General features: G+C 43.7%; 7 non-coding genes across 7 annotated transcripts; all 7 read left to right on the top strand.

The window, feature by feature from the left end:
* Positions 1-463: 463 nt before the first annotated feature.
* On the top strand, positions 464-537 carry trnai-aau (transfer RNA isoleucine (anticodon AAU)). The gene has a single exon. It is a non-coding gene; the product is annotated as a tRNA-Ile (tRNA).
* Positions 538-8,206: 7,669 nt separating this feature from the next.
* Positions 8,207-8,277, top strand: trnag-gcc (transfer RNA glycine (anticodon GCC)). Its single transcript has one exon. It is a non-coding gene; the product is annotated as a tRNA-Gly (tRNA).
* A 558-nt stretch (positions 8,278-8,835) lies between these two features.
* trnai-aau (transfer RNA isoleucine (anticodon AAU)) lies at positions 8,836-8,909 on the top strand. Its single transcript has one exon. It is a non-coding gene; the product is annotated as a tRNA-Ile (tRNA).
* A 1,194-nt stretch (positions 8,910-10,103) lies between these two features.
* trnas-cga (transfer RNA serine (anticodon CGA)) lies at positions 10,104-10,185 on the top strand. Its single transcript has one exon. It is a non-coding gene; the product is annotated as a tRNA-Ser (tRNA).
* Positions 10,186-12,803: 2,618 nt separating this feature from the next.
* Positions 12,804-12,885, top strand: trnas-gcu (transfer RNA serine (anticodon GCU)). The gene has a single exon. It is a non-coding gene; the product is annotated as a tRNA-Ser (tRNA).
* Positions 12,886-14,214: 1,329 nt separating this feature from the next.
* On the top strand, positions 14,215-14,296 carry trnas-cga (transfer RNA serine (anticodon CGA)). The gene has a single exon. It is a non-coding gene; the product is annotated as a tRNA-Ser (tRNA).
* A 2,615-nt stretch (positions 14,297-16,911) lies between these two features.
* On the top strand, positions 16,912-16,993 carry trnas-gcu (transfer RNA serine (anticodon GCU)). The gene has a single exon. It is a non-coding gene; the product is annotated as a tRNA-Ser (tRNA).
* The last annotated feature ends 1,112 nt before the right edge of the window (positions 16,994-18,105 follow it).

The raw sequence follows: 18,105 nt of genomic DNA, 5'->3' as shown, positions 1-18,105 counted from the left end.
CCCGGATGAGGGTGACCTACAGGGAAAAGCAAAGCTTACAGCTGGAAGCGGTGTTAATGGAGCCAGCGGTGGGGCACTCACCCTGAGGTCTGTGCGGGTCCCAATGCCCCAGTATAGTGACGGAGACGCTGTGTGGTAAAAAGGCGCCGTCTTTTGGATGAGATGTAAATCCGAGGTCATAGCTCTCTGTGGTCATTAAAAGTGACCACCAAAACCTTTGACAAAAGCTCTTGGTAATTGATGGTCTTCAATAATGCTTCTCCTTTAGGTACATTTGAAATCAGCTGAAAAATGCTGTGAAATGGGGGGGCACTTCAGGCCAGTGTAGGATTTGGGATACAAGAACCATTAAACAGCACGAGAAAGCCCGTACACTGAATCGCAGGGCTTTCTATTCAAAGAAGGACAAAAGAAATTTCTCTGAATTCCATTTTTTGCAGCACAGCGAAGACAGCGGGCACGAGGCCTGTTAGCTCAGTTGGTTAGAGCGTGGTGCTAATAACGCCAAGGTCGCGGGTTCGATCCCCGTTCGGGCCAGGCAGTCTCCTCCGCTCTTGCCAAAACCCGTTACTGTGGTGAGATTGGTGGTTTTGCAAAGACGCCACATACTGCCGACAGACGAGAGTGTTGCGGGAGAAGAGAGAAGTGATGGAAGATTGAAGAGTGTCCTAGGTGGAGCTAAGATGAAGTGTCACAATTGCCTAGGGGAGGATTTCAAATGTTTAAGATGGTAAAAATAACCGGAAGTGATCCCCCAGTCCAGCGCAGTCTGACGTACTTCTGTCATATAAAGTGAAACTAGATGTCGAACTGGAGCCTCACCATTTGCATAAGTGAGGCTCCATTTATACATCTAGTTTCACTTTAAATGACAAAACTGAAGAGACTTAAAAGAGCTGGAGAGGATTTCTTACAACTTTTGAGCCGGCACAGTTTTCGAAAACGTTTTCTTCACGCTGCACTGTACAACACAGACAGCCAAGAGTCTCCAAAACAAAACGAATTGACAGATAGGAGAAAAGTCCCACTCGTCCTAAAGTTCCCAAAATCCAGAACTGAGCGTAAACAAAGTGTTCAAGTACCGTGGGAATGCTACCCCTAATCCTAGCTGGAGTTTGAGCGTCTGGTTCAGAGTTTGCTCAAGAGTTTACCTTTCACAGATGCGCAAAGATGAATGTTGAGGGTGCACGCTTCAAGGCGCCTTACAGTGCAGGGAGTGATTAGAGACTATTCGTGACGTGTGCTCGTTCCCATATACCGTACGCCCCGGGTTGCAGTGCTAGGATGACGTCCAATACCGCTTCGGCACGTAACGGCATTATATTCAAGTGCAGGACGTGAGGGTTTTATTTTGTTCGTTTTGTTCTGCTCTGCTTTGCTTTGTTTTGCTTTCCATGGCGTTCGTAAGAGGGTCAATAAAAAGGCGATTCCTGCGTCTAACACGAATGTGAGAGCTATTTCAAGTGCGGCTTCTAAAATGCTTGTAGACATTTGTCTGTTGTTGATTGTTTTTTTGGGTCTAACAAAGTGCCATTTTCCTGTCCGGACGGGGAGACTATATCATTCCCACATGAAGCAACCCTTAATTCCTCTGAGGCGTGTCTGTCTGCAAGGCTTGTATTTTGGAAAGGTTTTTTTTTTAATGGAGATCGACTTTGAAAAAGGTTTCCGCCGGCGCCTCGCGATCCATGTGAGATTGTAGCAAGAACGCAACAACGGCGGCGCTCGCTGTAGTTGTGGCCGAGTGTTTAAGGCGATGGACTAGAAATCCATTGGGGTCTCCCCGCGCAGGTTCGAATCCTGCCGACTACGGTGTCCTCCTCACGTCGTCGTGTGCCGGCGCAAGCAAGGAAAAGTGCCTTTCTGCTTTTCCTGGTGGTTTTAAAACGCGAGATCGCTTGTACCCGCTGCCTTGGAAAGAAATGTCTACATGTTTACTTGCACATTGTCTATTGTTTGTTTGTACATTGTCTTGATGCACTGTTTGCACTTTGTCTTGTTTTTTACACTTGTTTTACAATCGAGAGACCTTCTGTAAGTAAGAATTCCATTGTACCAGTACCGGTTACATATGGCAATAAAGTTCAAGTTCAAATGCTTCAGCGTCCGCAAACGGCATTTTGCAGCTGGAAGCAGATGGCGACGCTTTTTGCGGTCGCGTATCTTGTGCCCCATTTCCGGCCTTTAACATTGAATCAATAAAGCTGTTAAACCGACCCCATAGGTGCTTTTCTTACAACTTTTGATCTGACTCAGTTTCGGAATGCAATTCCTGAACACTGCGAGAGACAACCTACAGATGCAGCCATTCAAAATGAGCGGTAAAAACCCGTGGTACAGTAACCAACCCGCAGGGCATCGTAGGGCACCGCGGTAAGTGATTGGCTGGCCAAAATGACCGACAGGGGCACTCGTGGTGCATTGGTTGGTAGTGAAAAGATTTAATCATTTAATGTCTTTACTGTGCACATTTCAATCCGCTTAGTTTTGAATATTTATATGGAATTTTACCACTAAAGGGAAATTTTAGTAGCTGAGCATAAAAAGAAGAGGAGCATAACGCATCTGAAGGTCATAAACGATATTAATTTAGGAACATAAACATTACTGTATGTACATAAACTGTACTGTGTATGGCTGGTCTTGATAGTTTAAAGAAAAAATACACACCAGTCTTCCATTTCTCCCTAAACATTTTAAGCATGAAAGTTTTATGAAACGGTACCCAAATATGTGATTGCTGTATAGAATGAATTTTAATTTTTAAAAATTATTTAACACGAAAATTAAGCTGTTTACATCTTCCGCCTGAGAACAGTCCGTTGCTTCCCAACGCAGAAACACAGCCACTAACTAGCAAAGAGAGGACATTAGCTAGCCAATATGATAAAGAAATAAATGATTATTTTGTTTATTTCTTTTGCACATTTATTTGAACATTTCCATCGATTGTACAAGCACTTGGAAACTGTCCAATCCCTAGTTCATCAAGCATTTACCGGTCTGGTGCCGGTCTGTGTCTTCTAGGATATAATGCCAGCGAACTCTTGTTTTTATGTCCACTATACCTACGCTGGGCAAACGTTCCGAGGTCAAATTCTTCCAGCACGGGGGTACCTTTAAAGCGGAGACGACGGCACCGAAATTTTTTGGCGCACCTTCTCTTTAAAGCCCTGGCCAAATATGAAGACAGTACGTACAGTTATAATTCAAACGGAATTAAAAACTACACATCCCAGTTACCATGGTGGTGCTTGTGATCATTGCGTTTAACCAACGAAACAGGGCGAAAAATCAGTCACATGACTTTGGGGCAGAGTTTCGAAAGCTTAACCTATCAGCAACAAAGCGAAATTTACACGATAGGCTACTTCAAACTGTCAGTTACACGACTGTGTATGTCGCTTAAGCCACTCCTATTTGGCATTTTAGTTATGGAGGCGAGAAGACGCCCCCCCCCCCCCGCTCTGGGTGTCTGATTTGCCGCCATCTTTAACTGTTCGGTGTCCGAATCGGAGTAGCTACGCGTACGAAATAAAGTTAATCCCAACTACAAAACATATATTTTTGTGGTAAGAGGGCGCAAAACATCAGTATTTACTGCTATTAATTACTGTACGATTTATAGTTGAAATCTGAGCCTAGATATAAAGTTAGATATAAAGTTAAAATCTCGACAAAGCAATGTAGGAAATACAGAGAAAATAAATCCTTTCTGACATCTAAAATCAGTTTCGATCAAGGTCTCTAAAACGAACAAGAAAAAGAGGATTTTCGGAGGGCAATTACGCTGTGTTTATATAGAATAACTGATTTATGAGCAATCTAATTTCTTGTTCGTTTAAAACAGTGAAATGTCAGCTGCAAAAGATCGCACCAGAAACAGCACTCTCTCTGCTTGTCATAGACGTTCAGGAAAGGCTGAATGAAGTCATGTCAAGTACAATAATTCGGTGATCAATAATAACAGTTGTAGGACAGTATATAAGGAGGATAAGGATTTTGAAGTTGACTCGAAATCTGATAGGTAACCAGTGCAAGGACTTGAAAACAGGTGTAATGCATCCCTGATAGGATTCTTGCTGTCATATTCTGAACATATTGAAGATTGCTCAGTGTGGATTTAATTTCCCCAGTGAACAGGATGTGCATTTATTGATTCTAGAAAAAAAGCCTTTCTTGATTTCTCTAGTTCACTTTAAAATAAACTATTATTCCACAATGCAGAGTATTACATGGCCAGTATTTACACATGATATTTGTGATTTAAAGAAATTAACACAAGCAGCTTTTGGAGATTTAAGTGTTGGCTGAGTTATTGCAGGATAAAAGACTAGAGATGTTGGCAAGAAGAAGATAATTTGGGGAAAGCTGAGGAATACACTTATAACAAGAACACTTCCTATTGGGGTTAGGCATACTTTTGATGAAGATGAAGTTAACAGACTATATGTTTACATAGATACTGAAATAAGGATTGTATTTTAGATTATGTGTAGTTGCTGGCATTGAACTGTGTGTTGGATGCACATGAATTGAAGGAATGGGCAAACATAGCTGATGCGGATCCACAGAGCCAGCATATTAAGATGTTTATAATTAGAGGCAATTTGTTTAAATAACTAGGTATGGATACTGATGTGCAAGAGAGGTGGAAAGGCTGTTTCCTTAAGCCAGCACTATAAAATATTTTATTCTCAGTGAGATGCTGCCATTTCATCGTGGGTTTCTAACACTGTGTATAGTTCCATCCACACAGTGCCTTTACTTCCATCCATTTCTAATCTCTTTATCCAGTACAGAGGATTTGGAGCCTATCCCAGTAAGCAACGGACACAAGGCAGAATACACCCTGGACGTAGCGCCAGTCCATCACAGGACAGACAGACACAAACACACACACACCAGGGCCAGTTTTCCCATAAACCAATTAACTTACCAGTATGTTTTGGAGTGCGAGAGGGAGTCATATCACACATATGGAGAAAAACCATGTAACCCAGAGAGAACATGTAAACCCCACACACACAGGATGGCAGGAATTGAACCTAGGACCCCAGTGCTGCAAGATAGCAATGCTAACCACTTCGCCACCATTATAAATGGATGGATATCTTAGTTATCTTTCTAGTTCACAGGTTTGCATGCATAATTTAATTTTGAAAGCCACTGAGACATCAGGTACTACTGTTGTATTTATGAAAAAGAAACAAAACAAAAAACATACTAACAACTGTGCCATCCTACTCCTTAGTTAATACATTTTATTATTCATAAACAGTTAACATTGTTAGCAAAATATTTTGAATTATATTTAACCCTATTTTTTCTTTAGTTTTGTATTTAACTTATTATATGATAGTCAGACTTAATGTATATTTGAACAATGAAAATATATTTTTACAAGATGCGGGGGAAAGTGCAACAGCTTATTACAGTGCTAAATTTAATATTATTGATTGCTAATAGTTTATGCTAACACCTAACTTTCTTAATTAGATGTATTTAAAACAGTGAACTAAGTGTAACATACTATTCAGAAATACAATCGAAAATAGTTTTGTGGTGTTTGTATGGATGAAACGTTTCTAAAATGTATAACGTAACAAAATTAAAGACGATTAAAATCTGTAATCTTTCCACTTGTAATGTCATTAGACAGAACAACACGTTTCTGGTTTGTTTTAATTAGTATTAGTTAGTAGTTAGTAGTTTTAATTTAATTAGTTTTGCAATTCGCACTGATTCCCTTGCGAAGATATGGACTTAAGAATATTCGTGCCTGGTCAAAAAATGGCATTAAGCACTTAAAATTAATATGGTTAATAATAGTAAACTGTAACATGCTGTAACAAGATCGGTTAAACTGCGAAGAAAATGCTTTCAGAGAAAATGTTTCAGGTGTGAAGAACATAGATCTCCAATGCAATTTCAACCAAACCTGTTCCCACACACCCTGCCCCCACTACCATTAGAATATACACAAAGCACTGAAATCTTTCGAGCTAATGATCAGGTGACCCGAGAGAGAGCGAGAGAAACACCAAGGGGTGCGGAACCAGGGAACTATTTACATGGAAAACGGGCGATCTCCCCAGACTGTCCGCCCGTTTCACTGTTACCTGGATACCTCTTTATTTAGAACTCACTAACACTGATTTTTAGTTTAGAAGGATTCAAGTTGGGTTTTAGATGAAAGGCAGCGACCTTAATCAAGCCCAAATCATAATTGAACCCATTCAGAGCCTACATTACATTTTAGCGTTTCATTCTGAGCAGAAGACCCTCACACCTGAAGAAGGCTTGCGTTTTCTCTCTTCTCTTTTAAGCATGTGTACAATGTGTAATACAATTACAATGTGTAATTACAATGCTGTAATACAATTTGAATCGTATGAGGGTGGGGGGGAGGTGTCTTTCGCTGGAAATCTCGCCTGCTTCTACTTTACGAGTACAACCCCCTCTCTGCCGGAGTGCTGGCTGTGACGAATTAAACCGGTTTCACAGGTTTCAATCACAGACCATGTGACATGGGAGTCAGGAAACTAACACACAGCGCCACCGGATTTGATAACACTATAAAAACGCTATAAAATAATGTGACTAGGCACAGAACAAGTTTACAGCACAGTACAATAATAAATGCTGACCATGACTTTAGAAGCATAAATTGCCTTACACTCAATTTAAACACAAGCTGTCTTTAGCCCTCTAAGCTGGTTCATACAGAAATGTAGAGATCCAGGCTCAGAACACACAGCTTCATTAGCGAAAACATATGCAGGACAACTAGAGAAGACGTTTTACAGAGGATGGATTTTTAGAAACATCCCATCAGTGACATCACTGAAGTCAACTCCTAGGTACTGTAACTGTCGTGTGGATAGTTTCACAAGAATCAGACAAAGGTTTAAGCATCGCTTGTTCTAGATAAAACTGCAAAAAAAAACAACAACCCATAATGTACTTCTTTGCGGCTCTGTTTGCCCAAATCATATATTCACAACGTGAAATCTAGAAAATAATATTACGTAACCAAAATCCGCAATATGGAAACAGAACCTGTGTAATTGTTGATAGATGATGTACTCGTAACATTTTTTCAAGACGAACTACAACATTTAAAAAATGACTTGTATGTACTTGATATCTCTAATCAATCCACGGGTCCCAGCACAAAAACGAAACTAAAACGAATACCGTTTCGCGCTTCTTATTAGTTGCTCAAAAGTTATTTGACCGTATGAAATGCATAATATAAACCTAGAAACATATATGTGAGCAGTACTTAAGCACTGTAGTATCGGTGTTAAGACATACCTCTCAAATACTGTAAATCAAGTTAAAAATATCTCAAGACCGATTCTGGTCATAATGAAACCATGTTTCGTGTATGTTTTCTTTAAAGTACCAAGACCAGCCATATACTGTATGTTTATGTTCCAAAATTAATATCGTTTATGGCCTTCACACGCGTTGCAGTATGCTCCTATTCTTTTTATGCTCAGCTACTAAGATTTCCCTTCAGTGGTAAAATTAGATATGAATATTCAATACTTAAACGGGCACAGTTAAGACATTAAATATACATATACATACTGTATACAGTACAGTTTTCATACGGTAATATGTTTATGTTCCTAAATCAATCTCTTTTATGAGCATGTGAAAGGCATGGTGAATCGATTCTCAAAAATTACTGTACTTTGCATGATTGGAAACAAATGCGTGATTGCGAAATGCTGTAGTGTTACTTTTACAAAGACGGTCGATGAAAAAAAGAATGTTGACCAGGGCAATACTTTGAGTTTACACTTACAGCTTGTCCAAGGTCATTCATTATTAATACTATTAGTAATATCTTCGTTAAAGACTTTGATGGCCACAGCTCAAACATGAGAGGTTGAGCTTTATTAGCTCCACCTTGCGGAAATTCCGGATACTATTATTTTGCTTGTCGTATTATAGGAGAATTTACGGTAACTCGCGGTATTTACCGGTAGCTTGCGGTAGACTGCGTACAGCGTACCGCAAAATAATGCGGTATCGCCCGTGCATTTTGAATGGCTGCATCTGTAGGCTGCCAAAAGTCTCCGAAACCAAATTTTGATAGCAGAAAATTCTCACTCGTCCAGAAGTTCCCTTGGGACCCAACATCCAGCACAGAGTGGTAAAAAAGCGTCTTTTTTGGAGACCCTTACAGCGTGCATTGGTGGTTCAGTGGTAGAATTCTCGCCTGCCACGCGGGAGGCCCGGGTTCGATTCCCGGCCAATGCAGTGGCTTTTGCAGCGAGCGGCTCCATCACTTGCATCCCCTTTCAACTCGCAACTGAAAACCCTCTGAAGCTTAGAAGCTGTGAGCCAGGTCAGTACCCGGATGAGGGTGACCTACAGGGAAAAGCAAAGCTTACAGCTGGAAGCGGTGTTAATGGAGCCAGCGGTGGGGCACTCACCCTGAGGTCTGTGCGGGTCCCAATGCCCCAGTATAGTGACGGAGACGCTGTGTGGTAAAAAGGCGCCGTCTTTTGGATGAGATGTAAATCCGAGGTCATAGCTCTCTGTGGTCATTAAAAGTGACCACCAAAACCTTTGACAAAAGCTCTTGGTAATTGATGGTCTTCAATAATGCTTCTCCTTTAGGTACATTTGAAATCAGCTGAAAAATGCTGTGAAATGGGGGGGCACTTCAGGCCAGTGTAGGATTTGGGATACAAGAACCATTAAACAGCACGAGAAAGCCCGTACACTGAATCGCAGGGCTTTCTATTCAAAGAAGGACAAAAGAAATTTCTCTGAATTCCATTTTTTGCAGCACAGCGAAGACAGCGGGCACGAGGCCTGTTAGCTCAGTTGGTTAGAGCGTGGTGCTAATAACGCCAAGGTCGCGGGTTCGATCCCCGTTCGGGCCAGGCAGTCTCCTCCGCTCTTGCCAAAACCCGTTACTGTGGTGAGATTGGTGGTAATGCAAAGACGCCACATACTGCCGACAGACGAGAGTGTTGCGGGAGAAGAGAGAAGTGATGGAAGATTGAAGAGTGTCCTAGGTGGAGCTAAGATGAAGTGTCACAATTGCCTAGCGGAGGATTTCAAATGTTTAAGATGGTAAAAATAACCAGAAGTGATCCCCCAGTCCAGCGCAGTCTGACGTACTTCTGTCATATAAAGTGAAACTAGATGTCGAACTGGAGCCTCACCATTTGCATAAGTGAGGCTCCATTTATACATCTAGTTTCACTTTAAATGACAAAACTGAAGAGACTTAAAAGAGCTGGAGAGGATTTCTTACAACTTTTGAGCCGGCACGGTTTTCGAAAACGTTTTCTTCACGCTGCACTGTACAACACAGACAGCCAAGAGTCTCCAAAACAAAACGAATTGACAGATAGGAGAAAAGTCCCACTCGTCCTAAAGTTCCCAAAATCCAGCACTGAGGGTAAACAAAGTGTTCAAGTAGCATGGGAATGCTACCCCTAATCCTAGCTGGAGTTTGAGCGTCTGGTTCAGAGTTTGCTCAAGAGTTTACCTTTCACAGATGTGCAAAGATGAATGTTGAGGGTGCACGCTTCAAGGCGCCTTACAGTGTAGGGAGTGATTAGAGACGATTCGTGACGTGTGCTCGTTCCCATATACCGTACGCCCCGGGTTGCAGTGCTAGGATGACGTCCAATACCGCTTCGGCACGTAACGGCATTATATTCAAGTGCAGGACGTGAGGGTTTTATTTTGTTCGTTTTGTTCTGCTCTGCTTTGCTTTGTTTTGCTTTCCATGGCGTTCGTAAGAGCGTCAATAAAAAGGCGATTCCTGCGTCTAACACGAATGTAAGAGCTATTTCAAGTGCGGCTTCTAAAATGCTTGTAGACATTTGTCTGTTGTTGATTGTTTTTTTGTGTCTAACAAAGTGCCATTTTCCTGTCCGGACGGGGAGACTTTATCATTCCCACATGAAGCCACCCTTAAGTCCTCTGAGGCGTGTCTGTCTGCAAGGCTTGTATTTTGGAAAGGTTTTTTTTTTTAATGGAGAACGACTTTGAAAAAGGTTTCCGCCGACGCCTCGCGATCCATGTGAGATTGTAGTAAGAACGCAGCAATAACAGTGCTTGCTGTAGTCGTGGCCGAGTGGTTAAGGCGATGGACTCGAAATCCATTGGGGACTCCCTGCGCAGGTTCAAATCCTGCCGACTACGGCGTCTGCCGCACGTTGTAGTGTGCCTGCGCGGCAGAGGCGAAGTGCCGCTTCTCCTTTTCTGGTACTATAAAAGCGCTAAATCGCTTGGACCCGCTGCCATGGAAATCAATTCTTCAGATAACCACACATTTTGCGTTCGCACGTCTGGTGCTCTACTTATGCCTTTGAAAATCGGATCAATAAAGCTCAAAGAACCGACACGATAGGTGCTCGTAAAGCACGCAGTAAAGAACTCTTATCAGCGAGGGTTTCAGTGGGTTAACTGAGGAGAAGGCGTGATCGCTAATTGTTGAGTTTTTATTTGGTGTTAGAAACACTCTTACTGTGCATGAAGTGCAACAAATGTAGCCACAGAAATTGCATCGCGCTTTCATTTATGCTATTGCAGACACCAACGTTGCCTAGATAGAAAACCGATAAAGCCGTGGGTTTGCTTGCCGGTCTGAAGGATCTCTCTTCGAATCTCTATCATTTGTCAATGGAAGTAAAAGGCGCTGCAATCTGATACGTTCACATTCAAACCCGCAGCTGTTGTTCGACTTTATTTCTTGACTAATTACAACTGAGTGTCGCATGAGCAGTTACGTAAAGTTGTCTGCTATATTTGAACACAAATGCCGTTCTTCAATTAAAACTAACAGTACATTGTCAGGGACATTCAGTTATATACAAACAAGAGACAGACAAGAGAATATTTCTACCTTTCATGTGGACTACGTGTTGACTTACTGATCGGAATAATTGAAATGTTCGGGTTCATAGCCGATGCAGTGCGTGCTAATTAGAACAGCAACGCTGGGCTCTCAGCACCGTACTGAGCCCAGGTGCAGTTCATTTACATGAAGGAAATCTCGTACTGGGTACGATTACACCCACATACAGTAAGTAGCACAGGCTACTTAGGGAGTAGCCGGATGCGTTTAAAAGTGACCCGAGCCAGGCAGGAGTCAAACCTACAATCTCCTGATCCGTAGTCAGACGCGTTATCCATTGCGCCACTGGCGTCACACTGCACGATTGTAACCCAGTGAGCTCAGCACTGTAACTTAACATTACATTACCCCCGGTCCATTCTTTTCCAAAAGTGAGAAACACCTGTTTTCTACATTCTGTCTGTTTAAAACCATATCTCTTTAAACCAAACCAAGAGTTTGTCCTTTGCACTGATATTCTGATTCATTTCGATTTCAAAGAAAAAAAAAACACTTTCTTCCAAAGCATCATAAAATTGTCCCTTCTTCCAGACTCTACTTCTCTCTTGTAGTAGTACAGCAGACCTTTCCAGGTGAGCAGATCACAGAGTCCGAAATGAGCTTCCTCCATCCAGCAAAGTACCTGAACATGACTCTGTCATCATAAAAGCACCCCTGTAGTAAAGCAATTAAATCCGAAATCAAGAGGGCAATTGCCTACTGAAGTTCAAGAAGTCATCAATTTTAACCTAGCAACACATTAAAGGCTGCATCTATACAAGTACGATCCTAGAAATGCTCACCAGATTACGTTTTAAGAAGGAACTGCGGCTCAGGTTCCGCTGAGATCTAAACTCGGATGGCAGGATTCAGAGTCCAGAGTTTGGACGGGTGGCGCACAGAGGGTCCATATACTGTAGATCCCTCAGTGATCTTCCGTGTGTTCAAACCGCCAGCGTGTGACTCCCCTGTCCCCGTGACCTCATTGCTCTGCTCTCGCCTCTGTGCAGCCGAGCCCGACTCATGGTAAAGTGGAAAAAAAATGCCCTCAACGTGTGATTTACTCTGGAGCGAGGACAGATGTCACCTTCTTATCATTGAAGAGGATGTACGTGATGTGGCGACTAGGTTCAATTTTTTATCCTCTTTAAAAGATTAAGGACTGGGTGAGCCTGATTTACTACCCTTTCAGCTAAGAACCCGACGTGCGGACCGTTTAAGCTGCGTAGACTCGGTCGTTTAACTCTTCTCCATTAGCAGGGTTAAGGTTAAAGAAAAAACATTGCTGACTTCTTTTTTGTTTTCCAGCCGCGAGCGCTGATTAGCAAGGTTTGCATTTCATGTTTTGCAAGTTGCATTCTAAGAAAAACAAGTCGTTCAAGACAGGAAATGAATACTTGCATTTAATTAAGTCTAGCCGTAGGCAGTTGTCCATAATGACCAGTCCTGTTCGAGAAGACAGAACAAAAAAAGGCACCGCTGGGATTCGGACCCGGGATCTCCTGTTTACTAGGCAGGCGCTTTAGCCATCTAAGCCACAGCGCACCAGGAGCGCTGTCCTTTTGCAGCCACTTGGACACACAACTCAGACACATCTGCATTCGCTGTGCGCTCCGCCTGCTCGCTGAGCAAGTTGCCACCTTTACATACAATAGCAACATCGACACCAAGAGAAAGGATGACAAATGGCTTTTAACTGGAACTTTTCATGTCCAAGGAGCTCAATGTGCTTTCCGTGTACAACAGGGCCACTGAACTCCACACCGGCCACTGAAGCACAGCAGTGGCTTGCTGGCTTGACATCTCCCAAGGAAGATGTTGAAATTGCATGTGGAACAGGAAAATGACCCTCGAGTACGAGGGAAAAAAAAGAAAAAGAAAATCTGGAGCGCGCCAACTCATGTCCGGACAGCCCGGTTTCCTCGGCGAGGTGGCCGAGTGGTTAAGGCGATGGACTGCTAATCCATTGTGCTCTGTACGCATGGGTTCGAATCCCATCCTCGTCGCTCTCCATGTCTGACGCGTGTGCCTGTTCAAAGTCGGCCCTCGGTATTAGAGCAGTACGTTTTCCAGCGGTGGCTGAACATTGTATAGTAGGCTAACGTCGGTATCAGTAGTGCAGTGACAGAAACAGTATTTACGTGCTGCTGCTGCCAAGTGGCTCTGGGTTGAGACCGCGTTTTCACTTGCAACACAAACGGAGAAAGCGTTTTCTGACAGTCTCTCGAGAGACTGCGCTAGGTGTTTAGAGATAGACTTTGTCAGTTCCCCCTGGGATGATGGCCTCTCAAATAGTTTGTGATTCCTCTAGACGTTTATACAGTAGAAGCATGGCTCGTGGCTTAAATTCAAGCTGACCAAGACTAAGGAAACGAGTTAGAGGTCTGATGCAGAACTGCGAATTCAGTGAACGGGAACACTACAGTACATTGCACTGTATGTGTGAGGAAAGCTTCCCCCTTCAGTCCCTTGTCGACCGAACAGAGAACTGTAAAGGATACCGCCGAGAAACTTTAGGATGCTGGTTGGAATCCAGCTCCAAAGAAGCCCCTTTGGGTGTTATGTCATCAAAAAGTAAGAACAACGAATCTCCCTTTGATCAAAAGCGCAACAAAACTGTTTTCCGTGGAGCAGGTTTCAGACCCGTAGACCTGTTTTATTTGTAGGGCAGGCGCATTCCCAAACGCGAATCTCCTGTTTTAGAAATGCTTTGGGCGGCGTGAAGTGAAAATAAGAAATGAACTCCAGATGCACATGGAAGCAATAAAGTGTTTCATCCGAGCTGTTTCAAAGACTGCTCAAGAGCTTTCCTTTCACAGAGGCGCAACGATTAATGATGGCGGTGCACCCTTCAATGCGCCTTACAACTCTAGGGAGTGATTGAGACGATTCGTAGCGTGTGCTCATTTCCCTATATTCCCCGTGCTGCAGTGGAAGGATGACGTACGTTACTGCTTCGACACGTAACAGCATTATATTCAACTGCAGGAGCTGAGGGCTTTCGTAAGCGCGTAAATCAAAGGCAATTCCTGCGTCTAAAACTAATGTAAATGCTTTTCAAAGTGCAGTGTGGTGCAGCTTGCAAAATCCTTGTCCACATTTGTGGTTTGTTGATGTTTTTTTCTGTCTGCCAAAGTTGCATTTTGACATCCGGACGGGGAGACTTTATCCTTTGAACGTGAAGCCACCCTTAAACCCTCGGAGGCGTGTCTGTCTGCCGGCACGTATTTTGTCAAAGGTATTTTTTTTAACGGGGAGCGACTCTGAAAAGGTTTCCCCAGCCACCTCGCACTCGTGTTAGATTATAGGAGGAATGCGGCGGCCGCAAGCTCGCCGTAGTCGTGGCCGAGTGGTTAAGGCGATGGACTCGAAATCCATTGGGGACTCCCCGCGCAGGTTCAAATCCTGCCGACTACGGCGTCTGCCGCACGTTGTAGTGTGCCTGCGCGGCAGAGGCGAAGTGCCGCTTCTCCTTTTCTGGTACTATAAAAGCGCTAAATCGCTTGGACCCGCTGCCATTGAAATCAATTCTTCAGATAACCACACATTTTGCGTTCGCACGTCTGGTGCTCTACTTATGCCTTTGAAAACCGGATCAATAAAGCTCAAAGAACCGACACGATAGGTGCTCGTAAAGCACGCAATAAAGAACTCTTATCAGCGAGGGTTTCAGTGGGTTAACTGAGGAGAAGGCGTGATCGCTAATTGTTGAGTTTTTATTTGGTGTTAGAAACACTCTTACTGTGCATGAAGTGCAACAAATGTAGCCACAGAAATTGCATCGCGCTTTCATTTATGCTATTGCAGACACCAACGTTGCCTAGATAGAAAACCGATAAAGCCGTGGGTTTGCTTGCCGGTCTGAAGGATCTCTCTTCGACTCTCTATCATTTGTCAATGGAAGTAAAAGGCGCTGCAATCTGATACGTTCACATTCAAACGCAGCTGTTGTTCGACTTTATTTCTTGACTAATTACAACTGAGTGTCGCATGAGCAGTTACGTAAACTTGTCTGCTATATTTGAACACAAATGCCGTTCTTCAATTAAAACTAACAGTACATTGTCAGGGACATTCAGTTATATACAAACAAGAGACAGACAAGAGAATATTTCTACCTTTCATGTGGACTACGTGTTGACTTACTGATCGGAATAATTGAAATGTTCGGGTTCATAGCCGATGCAGTGCGTGCTAATTAGAACAGCAACGCTGGGCTCTCAGCACCGTACTGAGCCCAGGTGCAGTTCATTTACATGAAGGAAATCTCGTACTGGGTACGATTACACCCACATACAGTAAGTAGCACAGGCTACTTAGGGAGTAGCCGGATGCGTTTAAAAGTGACCCGAGCCAGGCAGGAGTCGAACCTACAATCTCCTGATCCGTAGTCAGACGCGTTATCCATTGCGCCACTGGCGTCACACTGCACGACTGTAACCCAGTGAGCTCAGCACTGTAACTTGTAAAACATTACCCCCGGTCCATTCTTTTCCAAAAGTGAGAAACACCTGTTTTCTACATTCTGTCTGTTTAAAACCATATCTCTTTAAACCAAACCAAGAGTTTGTCCTTTGCACTGATTTTCTGATTCATTTCGATTTCAAAGAAAAAAAAAACACTTTCTTCCAAAGCATCATAAAATTGTCCCTTCTTCCAGACTCTACTTCTCTCTTGTAGTAGTACAGCAGACCTTTCCAGGTGAGCAGATCACAGAGTCCGAAATGAGCTTCCTCCATCCAGCAAAGTACCTGAACATGACTCTGTCATCATAAAAGCACCCCTGTAGTAAAGCAATTAAATCCGAAATCAAGAGGGCAATTGCCTACTGAAGTTCAAGAAGTCATCAATTTTAACCTAGCAACACATTAAAGGCTGCATCTATACAAGTACGATTCTAGAAATGCTCACCAGATTACGTTTTAAGAAGGAACTGCGGCTCAGGTTCCGCCGAGATCTAAACTCGGATGGCAGGATTCAGAGTCCAGAGTTTGGACGGGTGGCGCACAGAGGGTCCATATACTGTAGATCCCTCAGTGATCTTCCGCGTGTTCAAACCGCCAGCGTGTGACTCCCCTGTCCCCGTGACCTCATTGCTCTGCTCTCGCCTCTGTGCAGCCGAGCCCGACTCATGGTAAAGTGGAAAAAAAATGCCCTCAACGTGTGATTTACTCTGGAGCGAGGACAGATGTCACCTTCTTATCATTGAAGAGGATGTATGTGATGTGGCGACTAGGTTCAATTTTTTATCCTCTTTAAAAGATTAAGGACTGGGTGAGCCTGATTTACCACCCTTTCAGCTAAGAACCCGACGTGCGGACCGTTTAAGCTGCGTAGACTCGGTCGTTTAACTCTTCTCCATTAGCAGGGTTAAGGTTAAAGAAAAAACATTGCTGACTTCTTTTTTGTTTTCCAGCCGCGAGCGCTGATTAGCAAGGTTTGCATTTCATGTTTTGCAAGTTGCATTCTAAGAAAAACAAGTCGTTCAAGACAGGAAATGAATACTTGCATTTAATTAAGTCTAGCCGTAGGCGGTTGTCCATAATGACCAGTCCTGTTCGAGAAGACAGAACAAAAAAAGGCACCGCTGGGATTCGGACCCGGGATCTCCTGTTTACTAAGCAGGCGCTTTAACCAACTAAGCCACAGCGCGCCAGGAGCGCTGTCCTTTTGCAGCCACTTGGACACACAACTCAGACACATCTGCATTCGCTGTGCGCTCCGCCTGCTCGCTGAGCAAGTTGCCACCTTTACATTCAATAGCAACATCGACACCAAGAGAAAGGATGACAAATGGCTTTTAACTGGAACTTTTCATGTCCAAGGAGCTCAATGTGCTTTCCGTGTACAACAGGGCCACTGAACTCCACACCGGCCACTGAAGCACAGCAGTGGCTTGCTGGCTTGACATCTCCCAAGGAAGATGTTGAAATTGCATGTGGAACAGGAAAATGACCCTCGAGTACGAGGGAAAAAAAAGAAAAAGAAAATCTGGAGCGCGCCAACTCATGTCCGGACAGCCCGGTTTCCTCGGCGAGGTGGCCGAGTGGTTAAGGCGATGGACTGCTAATCCATTGTGCTCTGCACGCATGGGTTCGAATCCCCTCCTCGTCGCTCTCCATGTCTGACGCGTGTGCCTGTTCAAAGTCGGCCCTCGGTACTAGAGCAGTACGTTTTCCAGCGGTGGCTGAACATGGTATAGTAGGCTAACGTCGGTATCAGTAGTGCAGTGACAGAAACAGTATTTACGTGCTGCTGCTGCCAAGTGGCTCTGGGTTGAGCCCGCGTTTTCACTTACTTGCAACACAAACGGAGAAAGCGTTTTCTGACAGTCTCTCGAGAGACTGCGCTAGGTGTTTAGAGATAGACTTTGTCAGTTCCCCCTGGGATGATGGCCTCTCAAATAGTTTGTGATTCCTCTAGACGTTTATACAGTAGAAGCATGGCTCGTGGCTTAAATTCAAGCTGACCAAGACTAAGGAAACGAGTTAGAGGTCTGATGCAGAACTGCGAATTCAGTGAACGGGAACACTACAGTACATTGCACTGTATGTGTGAGGAAAGCTGCCCCCTTCAGTCCCTTGTCGACCGAACAGAGAACTGTAAAGGATACCGCCAAGAAACTTTAGGATGCTGGTTGGAATCCAGCTCCAAAGAAGCCCCTTTGGGTGTTATGTCATCAAAAAGTAAGAACAACGAATCTCCCTTTGATCAAAAGCGCAACAAAACTGTTTTCCGTGGAGCAGGTTTCAGACCCGTAGACCTGTTTTATTTGTAGGGCAGGCGCATTCCCAAACGCGAATCTCCTGTTTTAGAATTGCTTTGGGCGGCGTGAAGTGAAAATAAGAAATGAACTCCAGATGCACATGGAAGCAATCAAGTGTTTCATCCGAGCTGTTTCAAAGACTGCTCAAGAGCTTTCCTTTCACAGAGGCGCAACGATTAATGATGGCGGTGCACCCTTCAATGCGCCTTACAACTCTAGGGAGTGATTGAGACGATTCGTAGCGTGTGCTCATTTCCCTATATTCCCCGTGCTGCAGTGGAAGGATGACGTACGTTACTGCTTCGACACGTAACAGCATTATATTCAACTGCAGGAGCTGAGGGCTTTCGTAAGCGCGTAAATCAAAGGCAATTCCTGCGTCTAACACTAATGTAAATGCTTTTCAAAGTGCAGTGTGGTGCAGCTTGTAAAATCCTTGTCCACATTTGTGGTTTGTTGA

Source organism: Atractosteus spatula, chromosome 27 (genome assembly GCF_055471065.1).
Source record: "Atractosteus spatula isolate fAtrSpa1 chromosome 27, fAtrSpa1.hap1, whole genome shotgun sequence".
Taxonomy (NCBI): Eukaryota; Metazoa; Chordata; class Actinopteri; order Semionotiformes; family Lepisosteidae; genus Atractosteus; species Atractosteus spatula.
The sequence above is the reverse complement of the archived record's forward strand: the minus strand, read 5'-3'. Positions and strand labels throughout refer to the sequence as shown.